We start from the raw sequence: 15,911 nt of genomic DNA on the forward strand, positions 1-15,911 counted from the left end.
ATGTAGGTATCTTTACCAATAGTCTTTATGATTTATGCTTTTGAGACTTTGTAATTGGTATACTACAAAGTCTTCTATAAATTGCACTTGACATTGTTTCTGAGATTCGCCCATGCTCTTTATGGTTTAATCATTTGAACTATCATTCAGTAGTAATGTACCAAATTTATCCATTTTCCACTGAAGACATTTGGGCTGCTTCTAGATTTTTGGCTACTATAGACAATACTGCAGTAAACATTCTTGTACATGTTAAAACCTATTAATTTATAGATCTTTAATAGGTTCAGGACATAATTCCTTGTATTATGTGTACTACATAGATCTTCCAGTTTATGGGTGTCTTTTTACTTTATTATACCATTTTTATTAATAGGAGTTTCTTGTTACCCAAATATATATCAATCTTTGTTTTATATTGTATGTGTATATTTTGTCTTAAAAAAAAGTTTTGCTACCCCCAAAATCAAAAAGACATTCTCTAATATTTTCTTTGACATTTTTACATACTTTTCAAATTTAAAATTTTAATCCAACTGAAATTACTTTTTGATTTGTGAGATACGGCTCCAATTTCACGTTTTTCCACATGAATAGCCAAGTGTCCGAGCACATCTGTAAACAGTCCATCTTTCCTTCACTGATCTGCCCTGCCACACTGGCAAGTGTCTTTTCCACATCTGCATGAACCTATTTCTGACCCCTCTAATCTGCTCCATTATTCTCTTCACTGATGCTACAATGCCATCATCACTGATGTTTCATAATCAATCTTCACCTGGTAAGGCAATTTCCTTTAATTTATTATCTGAGAGAGTTTGGGGCATTCTTGGACTTTGCTTTTGCACACATATTTTAGAAATAGCTTGTACAATTCCTCAGAAAAAACTTTGGTGGGATTTTTGTCAGAACCACTTTGAATTTATAAATCTATTTAAATGAAAACTGTCACCTTTATGGTACTGAAACTTCCTATACATGAACACAGTATATTTCTTAATTCAGATCTTTTTACTATCTCTCAGTAAAGTTGCATAAGTATCTGCACAATGGTCCTGCACATTTTTCATGGCATTTATTTTAGGATGACTAGTTTTGGCAGTAATAAATTATACCTTTTGTACAATGATATTTTCTGTCTCTGCTGTTTAAAATGTTATTTTTTGCATAATGATATCTAGAAACCTTACTGAAACCTCATATTTTATTTGAAAGTCATTATGGATTTCCTATGCAGACAATCATAACTTTTATAAATGATGACATTTATTTCTTTCTTTCCAATTCTTGTAACTTTAATTTCTTTTTCTCATCTTAATGTACTGGATGAGACCATGAATTCAATGTCGAAAAGAAAACAATGAACATCTTTGACCTTTTCCTAATTATGAATGAAAATGTTTCTAAAATCTCAGCAGTAACAATAATGCTAGTGCTATTTTGGGAGGATACACCCCAGATTTGAAAAGTTCTTTTCTACTGCTAGTTTGCTAAGACTTTATGAAGGGTGCTGAATTTTACTGAATGTTTTTATGCCTCTGTCAAAATGACTATATAATTCTTCTCTATTAAATCAATATGCTAAATTAATGAGAAGATTTTCTACTTACAAACCAACACTGCAATTCCTGGGATGAACCTAGAATGAATTGATTTGATTTGCCAATTTGTTTCAGGTTTGTTTTTTTAATCACCATTCATGAGTGAGATTTGTCTTCCATTTTCCTTGTTTGTAATGTATAAAAAACTTATTAGTAGCTTCATAACATGTATTATGAGGAAGAATCGCATCATATAAAAAGTAAAACTCACCCCACTATTACGGTACTTTGCACATAGCATTCGTGTTTACCCAAATTTATTGATTAAATAAAGTGGGGTTAGGATCAGTTGTCAAGGATCTCAATGATGCTGAGTGGCATTGTTGAAACCTGAGAATCTTAGGAATTGATTCACTTTTAACAAGCTAGATAAAGTAACTCAGAGACTACTGTATAGGCCCTATGGTTCCCTGATTTGGGTTTTAGAGCTTTATAATTAAAACAAATATAGGGGGAGAGACTTCCAGTAGGAACACGGTTGAGTAAGTCAGTATCTTTTCTCTTCTCCTACAAGTCATATGAAAGCCAACAAGGAGAAGGGGGCGGGGGGGGGGGGGAACGACACACAAACTTTGTTTTCAGTAAAACTAGAAAACAGTTATTATCCATACAATTCAACATTTGTGTGAGGATGCCAAAATGAGCTTAGACTGGACAAAACCAAGTAGAAATGTAGAGAAAAATCATAAAAGTGGCTAAGTGTCTCAGAGCCAAGAAAAAATATACTTCCTGAAGATAAGAGGTTTCACTCTGATGTGCAAACCTATATAGATGTTTTTATTAATGGGAGTTAGAACTGGAGTTACCAGGAATGCTTGAAGTCTCTCTGGACACAGTTTGGCCAAGAAGGAAAGGATAAAAGACCAAATAAAGAATAACATGGAGGAGCCATTCTAGCATAAAGCAGTTTGTCTGTGTGGCAGAGGAGAAAAGGTTCAGGATATGAAGTCTACACACACATGCTACCCCTACACAGATGCACGTGCACACATGCATGCACGTACCTACTCATACACACACATGCATGTGTGCATGTACATATACACCCATCAACCTTCAGCAAAATCCAGTCCCAGAAAAATATATTTGGATGAGTTATAAGAAAAAGTCACTAGAAAAGCATTGAATCAAAGAGTATTAAAAAAGTATATGGGGAAAAAAACAGAAAACTTAGAACAAAGAATATTTCTCACTAAAAAATGTTGCTGTGCAGCAAATAAAAATCATGTCCAAATGTTTCATATGAATTTAAAAGAACTTAATAAGGAGTACCTTCAATGAAGAAATACAGGAAGTCAAACAAGAGACAGTAAGGTAACAGGATGAAATTAAAGTAGAAGAACTCAGAAAACAAATAAGAACAAGTGAAAACTCTCACAGAAATAAAAATGAAATTTGAATGAGTACATGGGAGAAGTGATACTTCTGAAGAAAGCACAAGTGACACAGATGATATATGAAAAGTAAACAGTGTAAAGTGGAAATAGATAAGGAAGATTATACACACACACAATGATAGCTAAACAATATAGACAAAGGTGACCCAGTTTATACACTGAGTCCTACAGAGAACTAAACAAATAAAGGTATATATCATATAAAGGTATACGGACACTTCAAACTACGTAAAGACCAGCTATTTTTATTAAAATATCAAAAGACTTCAAAAAAATAAAAGGTATAATTCCTGAAATAAACGGAAACTTGGTATATTATGTGTTGGAAACATTGCCTCTCAACATTCAACTCTGAGACATGAAATAAAGCACAGAGACTCCACAGAGTAAAAAGCTCATAAAATAAACTATGAAAGAAAATATAATGTAAAATATATTGACAGAACGAACACAAAATAAAACTCTACTAACAAACAAAAAGGAGTTTACATGTATACAAGATATGGCTCAGAAAGCTTAAAAATAAAAAGGATGAATAAAGGAGAACTGGGCAATGCCAAGCATATGAATCAAAAAGCAGAGATTACAATCTTAATAGCAAACAAAGTGGGGTTTAGGTCTGAAAAAACAAGACAAGAGAACTCTATAATGTTTATGAAGATATGAGATTATGAGTATCCATGTATCAAATAATAAAGCAATAATATTCATAACCAGAAAACCAAGAATAAAACTAATGACCCAATAGAAAAATGGGCAAAGTATATAAAGTATTAACAGAAAAGGAAATACAAATGGCTCTTAAATACAGGAAAATCTGTACATCCTCATTTGTAGTAATATAAATGCAATTTAAAACTGTACAGGGACTTCTCTGGTGGCACAGTGGTTAAGAATCCACCTGCGGGGACACGGGTTCAAGCCCCAGTCCGGGAAGATCCCACATGCCACAGAGCACCTAAGCCCCTGCGCCACAACTACTGAGCCTGTGCTCTAGAGCCTGCGAGCCACAACTACTGAGCCTGCGTGCCGCAACTACTGAAGCCCAAGCGCCTAGAGCCCATGCTCAGCAATAGGAGAAGCCGCCGCAATGAGAAGACTGCACACTGCAACGAAGAGTAGCCCCCGCTCTCCACAACTAAAGAGGGCCCACATGCAGCAACGAAGTCCCAATGCAGTCAAAAATAAATTAATTAAAAAAAATAACTGTACAGATAAACCATTTTTCACCTATTAGGTTGGTAATAATCCAAAAGATTCACTGTGGAGCTGTTGGAAGATAGGTACTTTCATACATTGCTGGTGAGGGAGTGAAAATCGGTATAACCCTCCTACCTCACTGCTCTACAAAGGACAATGTGTCAACATCATCAAAACTACCTTCACATTTATCCTCAGACCCAGCAATTCAGCTTCAGGGAATTTGTCCTATAGATATAAACTTGCACAAGTGTTAAGTGACAAATATGCCTGGTTATTCACTGCAGCATTGTTTATAGTAGCGGAAGATTGGAAACAGTCCTATATCCATTAGAAGACTGCTTAAATAAATAAGTTTATTCCTACTTTGAATTCTATGCTACCATTAAGAATAAAAGATACTTCCATGTACCGATATAGACAAAAAAACCCCTCTAGTATAATATGTTTATGTGAAAGAGCAAGGGGCAGAGCAGTGAATATTATCTTTTGTCTAAAATAGGCTGGGAGAGAGGTAAAAAAATTATATATATATACACACATATACACACACACATATATGCATAAAGAATCACAAAAATAGTAAGAAATCATAACAGAAGTAGGTGGGGTTCAAGGGAACCATTTACTTTTTCCTTTTTATTTTTGTTTAACCATGTGAATTTATTACCCATGTAAAAATTAACTTAAAATATGATAAATATGAAGGGGAGATGGTCACAGTCCTGCCAGGTTTATATTTTTCCAAGAAATGACATTTAAAAAAACTCCCACCATCCATTATAACTATTACATCATAAAAGAAAATAAAAGGCCTCTTGAAACAAACAAAAAGCAATAAAGAATATCATTTTTAAGGAAAGTCTTTTAAACTGAGAACACTGTCATCTTTTTCGCAGGTCACCATAGACCCGAGAACACTTCATCGCTACCCAGCACTGGCCATACAGAAGGAGGCAGAAACCACTAGCAGAGGTGGCGGGAATGAGGGAGCCCATGAGCCAGGAACAGATACAAGACTTCCTCTGGAACCAGCTGGAAAAACTCTCTTGTAATAAGATTCCATGATTCTTATGCATACATATATATAACTATTTGTACCTTACCACCTCCTGAAAATTTTTAAATGATCAAAAAGACTAAAATCATCAAAACAAAAGTAAGAAACTAAGTATCAATAGCAGTTACAGTCCAAAAGCTAACCCCGCAAGTGGAGACTGAGGTTCTGGGTGAGCAGGAAAACGGGCCCTCCCAGAAGACCTCTCTCATCCAGGTAAACATTCGGGCTGCTGCCTGGCTACAGAGAACCCTGTTGGCCCCAGGCTGTAGAGCAGTGCATGCGTTCTGGGTGATGACCAGTGAAGGACGCTTTCTTAGATCTGTGAGCTGACGCTGGACTCTCCTATCCTATCCCTCGTCTCCATAGCTGTTTCTCAGAATGACGGGCCAAAAGGTACGGATTCAGTTTCCCTATCACGTGCAGTCAGGTAGAAATGATTAAGGAGGATATATTAACATGTAATTAGAGCACAGAATCCCACTCTTAGTTTTTGAAAGGAACACTTACACATGTTACTGTGCAACACCAATGCCTAATGTGCCATAACAGAATAAGTAAACTGAGACAGACATGCTGGATTGGTATCCAGTAGTAACAATGACAAACAACAACAACAATAATAGATACCATTTACAAAGCACTATGTGCCAATCATAGGTCGAGCTCTTTATATGCATTACTGAATCTGCACATCTCAGTGACACAGGTAATATCCCCATTTACCTCTGAGAAAACTGAGGCACAGAACGTTGAGGCCATTTGTTTTAGGTCACATGGCTCATAGAGAATTCATGAAAACAACATACAGAGATCATGGTGCAGTGGAAATAGCTCTGGATTGGAAGTCAAGAGACCCAAGTTCTATTTGTAATTCTAGCTCCTTGGTAAATACTTTTATTTCTCCAAGTTTGTTTATTCGTCTATAAAACCTGGAAAGAATGTGGGCCCTATCTGCCCTGCCACGTTTCCCATGGCCCTCAGATGATGCAGAAATGGTCTCCAGGGGTTCCTGAGGCTCTGTGGAAGGAACACAAGACGTAAGAGGGGTAGGCACTCTGGGGCTACCAGGTGGCTGCAGGGGAGCTGGGCAAGGTTGGCATGTCCCACAGCTGGAGCCAAAGGGAAACATGGCTGCTCCCTGATGGGTTGTGTCAGTGACTGAAGGAGTCAGGGTGAAAGTACCCACCAAAAGCACCCCATGAAAAGCACACACACGCCAGAGATCCCCACATTAGCAAAGCCACCAGCATCAGGCTAAACCAGAGTGAGACCCTAGATGCTTCCCTAAAGCCACATGAGGGCAGTTATATAAAAGCATGTCTAAGAAGACATCTGCAACCCTCTTCCTCCTCTTGCTCTCAGAGCCACAGAAGTTTTAAAAAATATATACAACACTCAGCTGTTACAGCTGGAATAAGTCTGTTCTTATAATCAAATGTAACAAGGAAGTTAAGGAGACACAGCATAATAATACAGTTGAAAGCAATGATGAGGAAAAAAAATCCATTTCACATTTACACCCTCAAGAAGTTGAAATCTCTCAGCTTGTACAAAACATCTATGATAAAATAATTAAGAACATGGATAACAGGATGCTGTCAACAGCTCCCAAAGTTGTTCTATCCCTTTCCCACCCTTTTGTCCTTCTTTCCTAAGAACAGCTACCATCAAGTCTTTCTATTTAAAAATAAATATAACAATACTTTTGTTGCAGGACTGCTTTAAGTGTTAAACAGAAAAATATAAATGTTCAATAATGGCAGGTGCTATCAGTATTATCATCTTCCCAATGGAAGCATGATTTCTACACTGCTTCACCTTTTTCTTACATGCCTTCCATTTTAGGAAAATGTATGCGCAGTTTATATGTGGGCAATTAAAATCATATTTTTAAGTTCTCTAGGACAGTGGCTTTCAAAATTATTTTAGTCTTGGCATGATTTGCACAGAAGAAGTCTTGTGTGGAAATCCCATAATAAAACAGATGAAAAGCAAATCTGCTCCAGAAACAGAGGTGGTAGGTATCTTCAATATTTTAATTTAAGTTTAAGGTGAACAAATCTGCTCTCAGGAAGGGAGCAAAAGTTGGGGGTAAATGGAATCTACTAGAGATGATCAAAGAATTGTCTAACAAAATTTCTACTTTGTCTGCATTTATCTGACATTTTTTTTCTTTAGGTCCCTTTGAAAATAATAAGAACTTCAAATATACTCAAACAATACCTCAAATACATTTACAAAGTTTTTAAATTTTAGAGCGCCCATGTACTATTTTATCTTGCCATCAGAACTGCCCCATGAACCAAACAGGAAAGGTGTTGTTGTTATTATTATTATTATTAACCCCATATTAAAGATTAGGCAATATAGCCACAATTGAGTTGGGATATTTTTAGAAATATCTGCAGGTAATTATCCAAATAGTTGATTGCATTCATATTTGATCTCATAAAACTGTTTTAGGAATGACAATTCACAATAAATTACTGAAATTATTTAGGTTTATGCCAACTGAATAAAAGAGGGAAAAGTAGGATATTACTTGGATTATAAAAGATTTTAATAACTGTTCCCTTTGCCCATCTCTGAGCTGATTTTGTTTTGCAAAATCACTTACTTGCCTAATATACCCTCAGGAGCTATTCAGTTCTCCTCTTCTGCAACAGCTACTTTATTTTACTTTAGACTCAGATAAAACCAAAATCACCCTTGGGGTTGGATTTACTCTTTGTTTATGCCCGACAGGAAGCCTAGCTAGCAGGAAGTTGAGTGTTGGTTTAAAAGTGTTGATTAAAAATAAGCAGCTAGGGCTTCCCTGGTGGCGCAGTGGTTGAGAGTCCGCCTGCCGATGCAGGGGACACGGGTTCGTGCCCCGGTCCGGGAAGATCCCACATGCCGCGGAGCGGCTGGGCCCGTGAGCCATGCCCGCTGAGCCTGCGCGTCTGGAGCCTGTGCTCCGCGGCGGGAGAGGCCACAACAGTGAGACGCCCGCGTACCACACACACAAAAAAATAATAAGGAGCTAATTACTTCTATGCAAACTACTTATGTATAGTGATTTGGAGACATGCAAGGAGGATCAAGAGAAGCTGAGCCATCTGGAATCCAAAGAACTGAAGGATCTGGGGATCCAGTCCTGCTCTGCACATTCCAAGGTAGACCATTTCTGGAGTGGCCACGTGATACACTCTGCAGACCCACCCCCCAGCAAAGCAGCCATAACTGGTAAAAAGCTGTGTAAAAAATAACTACTTAGGGTCCCTGAAAATTGTCCTAATGTCATACAACAAATGAGGAAACATTTATTCAAGAAGATCCATGATATCTTGCTAAGAAAGTGAGTGTGCAGCACTTGAATCATACCTGCTCCCCTTCTCCCCACCCAGAGTTCTGTGTGATGGGAATTCCACTCTGGCGGGTGTGGCAAAGAAGACAAGTCTCCCTCTCCCCCAAGAGAAGCAGGCCATCAGCTCATCCCATTACGCCCAGTTTCATGCTGCAGAGTCTAAATTCAGAAGCTCCCTTCCACCTCATAAGGTGGCTGTTCTACCTCAGGTGTGTTAGGTTGAGGATATAGGGGGTCCCAGTGTCCCTTACCCCAGGCTGCTCACAGTGTGGGGTTCCATGCTGGGTGAGGAAAGCCAAGAAGACCAGAAGTTATGGCCCCTGCCCAGCATCCTTCTCACAAAGCACGGTGACACTCAAAGGACAGGGCATTTGAGCCCAGCTCTGGAGATTCTGCCCAGGGGAGAGACACACCATGAGAACACAGAGCTCCAAAGCTCTCCATAAAGGAACTGTCTTTATTTGGAAGAAGTGTGGGCAAGTGCAAGCCCAAGGCTGTTTTCAGACACAAGGAAGATTTGGTGGATAAGCACTTAAGAGAAGGCTAGTACCTCCCTAAAAACTAGGAGCTAAACCCTAGGGCTTGCTTGTTTACCGGAGAGAATCACAGAAAGAGATGGCTAAGAAAATCCCTCCTGGGGGAACAACGTTAAAGACTGGACTCAAAAAGTACCCCTGCAAAGAGGCACAAATTAAATTGGATGGTGGAACAATTTATGTTGTAGGGCACTGTTGCAGACACTAGAGCAGTCATCTGACAATTAGTGAAGCCTCACATCTGACTGTGATGCTAACAGAGGCAGGCAGCCTCTGGGAAAGCCTTAAGGAAAGTGTCAGTGAAAGAGCCCCGCTAAAACCATATTACCCCAGGGTGAGGGTACATGCCCAAGGCTGTGCCTCTGAGGAATGACATTAGAGGTTTTAAAACCATCAGTGAATATCACTGAAATAGTCCAATTGAGTTGTTAAACGAATTAACAAGCAAGAAAGAAACCACTGGCAGGGACAACAGTACCCAGAGTTGCTAAACATATGCAAAAAAAAAAAAAATAACACTGAACAGAAACTATCTGTGAGACAGCACAGATGTTAAGCTTAACAAAGACTTCGAAGCAGCCATTATATACATACGTTAGGAGAACTAAAAGAAACCACACTTGCAGAAGAGAAAGGGGTGATGACAAAGTCTCACGAAACAGAGAATATCAAAAGGAGACAGAACTTATTTACAAAATGGAAATTCGGGGCTTCCCTGGTGGCGCAGTGGTTGAGAGTTCACCTGCCAATGCAGGGGACACCTGTTCGTGCCCCGGTCCGGGAAGATCCCACATGTCGTGGAGCGGCTGGGCCCGTGAGCCATGGCCGCTGAGCCTGCGCGTCCGGAGCCTGTGCTCCGCAACGGGAGGGGCCACAACAGTGAGAGGCCCGTGTACCGCAAAAAAAAAAAAAAAAAAAAGGAAATTCAAGAACTGAAAGGACAATAATTGAAATGAAAAAATGTACTAAAGGGATTCAACAAAAGGCTGGACTGGCAGAAGAAAGAATCAGCAAACTTGAGATAGAGATTATGTAATCCAAAGAACAGAAAGAATAAAGAACAAAGAAAAGAAAAATGAACAGAACTTCAGAGAAATGTGCAACACTATTAAGGAAGCCAACACGTGCAATGAGAGTACCAAAAGGAGAGGAACTAGAGAAGGACCAGAAAACATATTCAAACATATTCAAAATGGCTAAAAACTTCCCAAATGTGATTTATAATACACACACACACACACACACACACACACACACACACACACACACACACACCCCCCCCCAAGAAGCTCAACGAAAGATAAAGGCAAGGAGAAAATCTTGAAAACAGCAAGAGAAAACTAACTCATTTTGTACTAAGGAGCCCCAACAGATTAATAGCTGACTTATCAGATACAACAGAAGCCAGAAGGCAGCACAATGCCATATTCAAAGTGCTGGAAGGAAAAAAAAAAAACAAACTATTAAGCGAAAATCTTATTTCCAGAAAGAGTGTCTTTCAAAAATTAAGGTGAAATAAAGATATTCTCAGACAAACAGAAAAAGAGAATCTGTTGCTATCAGGCCCTCCTTGCAAAAACATTAAATATTCAGGCTAAAAGTTATCTCAGACAGTAATTGGAATACACACACAAAGAAGTGAAGAGCATCAGTAAATGTAATTATGTAAGACAGTTTAAATTCATATTTCTTCCCCTTTCTTTTAACTGATTTAAATATATACGGTATACAACAATATGGATTGTATTGTTAAGCCTATACATATATAAAGGTAGTATATTTGACAACAGCACAAAGAAGTTAGATGAAAACAAAGGTTTATCAGAATAAGAAAAATGATACCATATGGTAACTTGAATCCACAGGAACAAATGAAAAGACCAGCAATGATAAATAAGAAAATTATTATAACAAACTATAAATATATACTTGCTCTCCTAGCCTCTTTCAGCTTCTTTAAAAGACATAAGAATATAATAAGTAACAATTATAACAATGTATTGTTAGGTTTGTAACATATATAGATGTAGTAGGTATAAAATAGCACAAGAGGAGAAAAAGGAACTTTACAGAACTATAAAGGAGTAACATTCCTATATCTCACTGGAATTTAGTATATATCTGAAATAGATTCTGATAAGTTAAGATGTATATTGAAAAAAATGGAGATGTAGGAGCCCCAGCCACTGCTTCTCCACGAAGATCAACAATCAGACATCTATCCAGAAACAAAAACAGCTCTGGGAGAGCTCTGGAGTCCACTAAAGAAACTTCAGCAACACAGTAGAACAAAAATACCTGAAAATAACTGCAGAAGAGAAGGAAGACAGCTTCAATTTTGCCTGCAGCATCCCATCCCCAAGCTGGCGTTGCTCAGCACCAGGAGGGAACTTCCCAGCTAGAAAGAGTTCCCCTTGCTAGGAAGGAAGAGTGGAGTGAGTGACCAGTTTCCCTGGCATAATATACATTGTAAAAGTAATCTGATCAACAAATGGTCCTGGGACAACTGGATATCCACATGCAAAGGAATGAATTTGGACCTCTACCTCACACTATATGCAAAAACTAATTCAAAATGGATTCACACATAAATAAAAGAGCTAAAGCATAAAAATCTTAGAAGAAAGCATAGGGGTAAATCTTCATGACCTAGAATTTCAATGGATTCTTCTATATGAAACCAAAAGATGACATAAAGTCTATCTTGTTTTAAATTAGTATAGGCACTCTCCTTTCTTTTGGTTACTATTTGTATGGAATATCTCTTTCCAACCTTTCATACTCAACCTATTTGTTCCTTGTATACAGCATATAGCTGGACCATGGTTTTTTATCCATTCTGCCAATCTCTGTTTTTTGACTGGAGAATTTAATCCATTTACACTTAAAATAATTACAGATAACAAGGGACTTGATTCTGTTATTTTGCTATTTGTTTTCCCTATGTCTTATGGCTTTTTGCCCTTACCTTTTGAATCACGGTCTCCTTTTATGTTTAGTTTTTGCAGTAAAACATTTTAATTCCTTTCTTATATCCTTTTGTGTATGTTCTATAGCTATTTTCTCTGTAGTTACTATGCTGATTACACTTAATATCAAAAAATTTTAACACTCTAATTTGAATTCATACCATCTTAACTTCAATAACATACAAAACTCTGCTCCTATATAGCATCATCCCCATACTCTTTCAATTACTGATGTCACAAAATTACATCTTTATACACTGTGTGTCCAAAAACATAGACTAGCAATTGTTCTTCTTTATGCATTAGTCTCTTAGATTATGTAGAAAACAAAATGTGGAGTTACAAACCAAAGTTTCAATAATACTAGCTTTTAGACTATTTTTTAATGTATTAGTCTCTTAAATCATGTAGAAAACAAAAAGGGGAGTTACAAACCATTGTTACAATATTAGCTTTTAAAATTGCCTATGCATTTATCTTTACGGAGATCTTTATTTCTTTATATAGCATGAGTTACCATCCAGGCTCCTTCCATTTCAACCTTCAGGACTCCCTTCAGAATTTCTTCCAGGGAAGATCTAGTGTTAACCAACTCCCTCAGCATTTTTTTTTTGGGCGGGGGGGGGTGGATCTTATAAAAGTTTTTTTTTTTTTTTTTTTAACATCTTCACTGGAGCACGATTGCTCCACAATGGTGTGCTAGCTTCCGCCCCACAACAAAGCGAATCAGCTACACATACACACACATCCCCACGTCTCCTCGCTCCTGTGCCCTGCCACCCTCCAGGCAGCCACAAAGCACCGAGCGGATCTCACCGCGCCATGTGGCCACCCCCCACCTGCCATCCGCTTCACACCCGGCAGTATCCGTAAGTCCATGCCACTCTCCCACTTCGTCCCAGCCCACCCTTCCCCGCCCCGTGTACCCAAGTCCACCTCCCACATCCACGTCTCCACTCCTGCCCCGCCCCTAGCTTCCTCAGAACCACTCCTTCTGATTTTAGATTCCATACACACGCGTCAGCATAGGGCAGCTGCCCGTCTCTCTCTGAGCTACCTCACCCTACACAACAGACTCTAGGTCCACCACCCCACCACAAACAACTCAACTTCGTTTCCCCTCATGGCTGAGCAATATTCCATCGCACACATGTGCCACATCTTCTTCATCCATTCATCTGTCGATGGACACCCAGGTTGCCTCCATGTCCTGGCCACTGCAAACAGAGCTGCAATGAACACTGTGCCACATGACTCCCCCCGAACCATGCTTCTCTCAGGGTACACGCCCAGCAGTGGGATTGCTGGGTCGCACCCTAGCCCTACCTTCCAGTTTTTGAAGGAACCTCCATACTGTTCTCCATAGTGGCTGTATAATGCAAGAGGGCTCACTCTTCTCCACACCCTCTCCAGCATCCATTACCTGCAGATCCTTTGATGATGGCCACTCTGATCCCTCAGCTTTTATTTATCTGGGAATACCTTAATTTCTTCCTCACTTCTGAAGGTCAGTTGTGCTGGATATGGGATCTTTGATCAATAGGGTTTTGGTTTTTTTGTTGCTTTTTTTCTTTTTCCTTTCAGCACTTTGAATCTGGCAGCCTTCTGGCCTCCACACTTCTCCATGAAGAACCTGCTAATATTCTTATTGTGATTTTAGCTCCATTTGTTACTGTCCAATTTACTGTCTTCATGAAAAAGTTAATCATCAAATAGGTGACAGAAAGAGTAAGTGGTATTTGGCCAACTAGAAGTAAAGTGAGAACTCTGAGCTAAATTCTTATGCTAATTAGTGGTCAAGGAAAATGTTCTCACATAAGAAATAAACCCTGTTAACTGATCATTTACATCACATTTGGCACAGATCACAGCCCCTACAGATGGTTATACCTCAGTCTGGGTTGTAAAGACCATGAAAATACACAGGCTGCAGCACTTGGCTCCCCTACATTGATTAGACAAGACCTGCAACTACCATAAATAAAATCCTTAATACCATTGAAAATAGCCAGGATGGGATGATAAAATGAATAAAGGATGAGTAGAGGTTCCCACGAAAGCCAAAGGTCACCACTGATTTGCAATGAACAACCTAAGATAGCTGAATCTTTTTGCGCATGAAGAAACTGAGATTTAGAAAGATAAAGTGACTGCCTGGGATCAGCTATATCACACAGCTATACGATTTCATCCTAGATAATAATCTAGACAGCTGATGCATGTACACATTTGCCTTCTTGCATATTTCTCTTCTCAGGAGAACCTACTATAGGACAGCTATTTACCAGGTTTTATATTATTCTCTAGTCCAAATCCGTTAAGTAGCTACTGGTATTCCCATTACATAGATGATGGTGAGCAAAGTCAGGTAATCTGCTTAAAGTAACAAACTTTAAATTTGTTACTTTAAGCAGATTACTTGTTAGTGGGGGAGCTGAGAGTCAGACCCAGGTCTGTCTAACCCAGAGTTTGTGACCTATTTCCTAAACCATATTTCCTTGCTAACCAGCAAGTCTGTGGTTAACTGCTTCATGTCCAAATTGATTAGGAACTCTGGGTTTGGATCAAACATTACCGAGCCATCTCACCTTCAGACAGGGGGAAGAAAACTCCTGACCAAGTGCACTCAAGCTTTCTCCCTGGTTCAATCCACAGGGCACCCCAGAAGCAGAATTTGCTAAGACCACAGACACAGAGCTGTCAATCCTGACTCCCTGAATTTGGAAGAGTATATGATCTAGTCAATCATTCTACAACTACTTATGGTGGGAAGTTGGTGCCGCAAAAGAGTTCCCTAGGAGAGCCAGAGATGGATTTAGTCTTCTAACACTACAGCTGAAAGCGACTGGAGGGATGATTCAGTCATTAGAGTTGCTCTCTGATGAGGCCACGAGGGAGTTTAGCCACTTCATTCCAGCACACTCCCACTCTGAGATGTTTTTAGTATCTACTCCTAAAGTTAACATGCAGTCCCCAAAGTCACAGTCTTTTGTAAAATGCACACTCTTCAGAGAACATTCATTTCCTGGTATCTAAGAGAAATATTTATGTTCCCAGCGAGGCACAAACAGATATAATCTCTGGAAGCATTTTCACAAGAATTTAAACACTAGAAACAATACAAATACCCACCAATAGAACTGTTACATGGATTATTAGACAGCCATACTATAGAATAATCTTTGTAAAGTGTCGGGTAAATCTGTATAGTTACCTGAAAATATTTCCAATGTTAAGTGAAAATGTAAGTTACAAAAAAAAAAAAAGGTATACACCATATGATCCCCTCTACACAAACCAACACAAAAATGAAGCCTGTATACTTGTGCACAGTTAGCCCTCCATACATGGGTTCCACATCTGCAGATTCAACCAAGCACAGATCAAAAATAATAGGAAAAAAAATTCCAGAAAGTAACAAAAAGCAAACCTTGAATTTGCTGTGCACTGGCAACCATTTACACAGCATTTACATTGTATTTACAACTATTTACAAGCATTTACATGTATAGGTATTATAAGTAATATAGAGACGATTTAAAGTATACAGGAGGCTATGTGTAGGTTACTTGCAAATACTACGCCAAAGGGACTTGAGCGTCCACAGATTTTGGTATCCATGGGGGATCCTGGATTGGCGGATGTTCTGCCCTCTACCTTCTCTCACACAAAGTTGAGTCAGGCACTACGGGAAAGCCTATTTTTTCTTGAATAGTTCAGGTAGAACAGGAGTCACAGATGTAACCAAGCCAAGCTGTACTCAATAAACAACTCCCAAATGATCATTTAATTGGTCATCAAT

This window comes from Tursiops truncatus, chromosome 18 (assembly GCF_011762595.2).
Source record: "Tursiops truncatus isolate mTurTru1 chromosome 18, mTurTru1.mat.Y, whole genome shotgun sequence".
In the NCBI taxonomy this organism is placed as follows: domain Eukaryota; kingdom Metazoa; phylum Chordata; class Mammalia; order Artiodactyla; family Delphinidae; genus Tursiops; species Tursiops truncatus.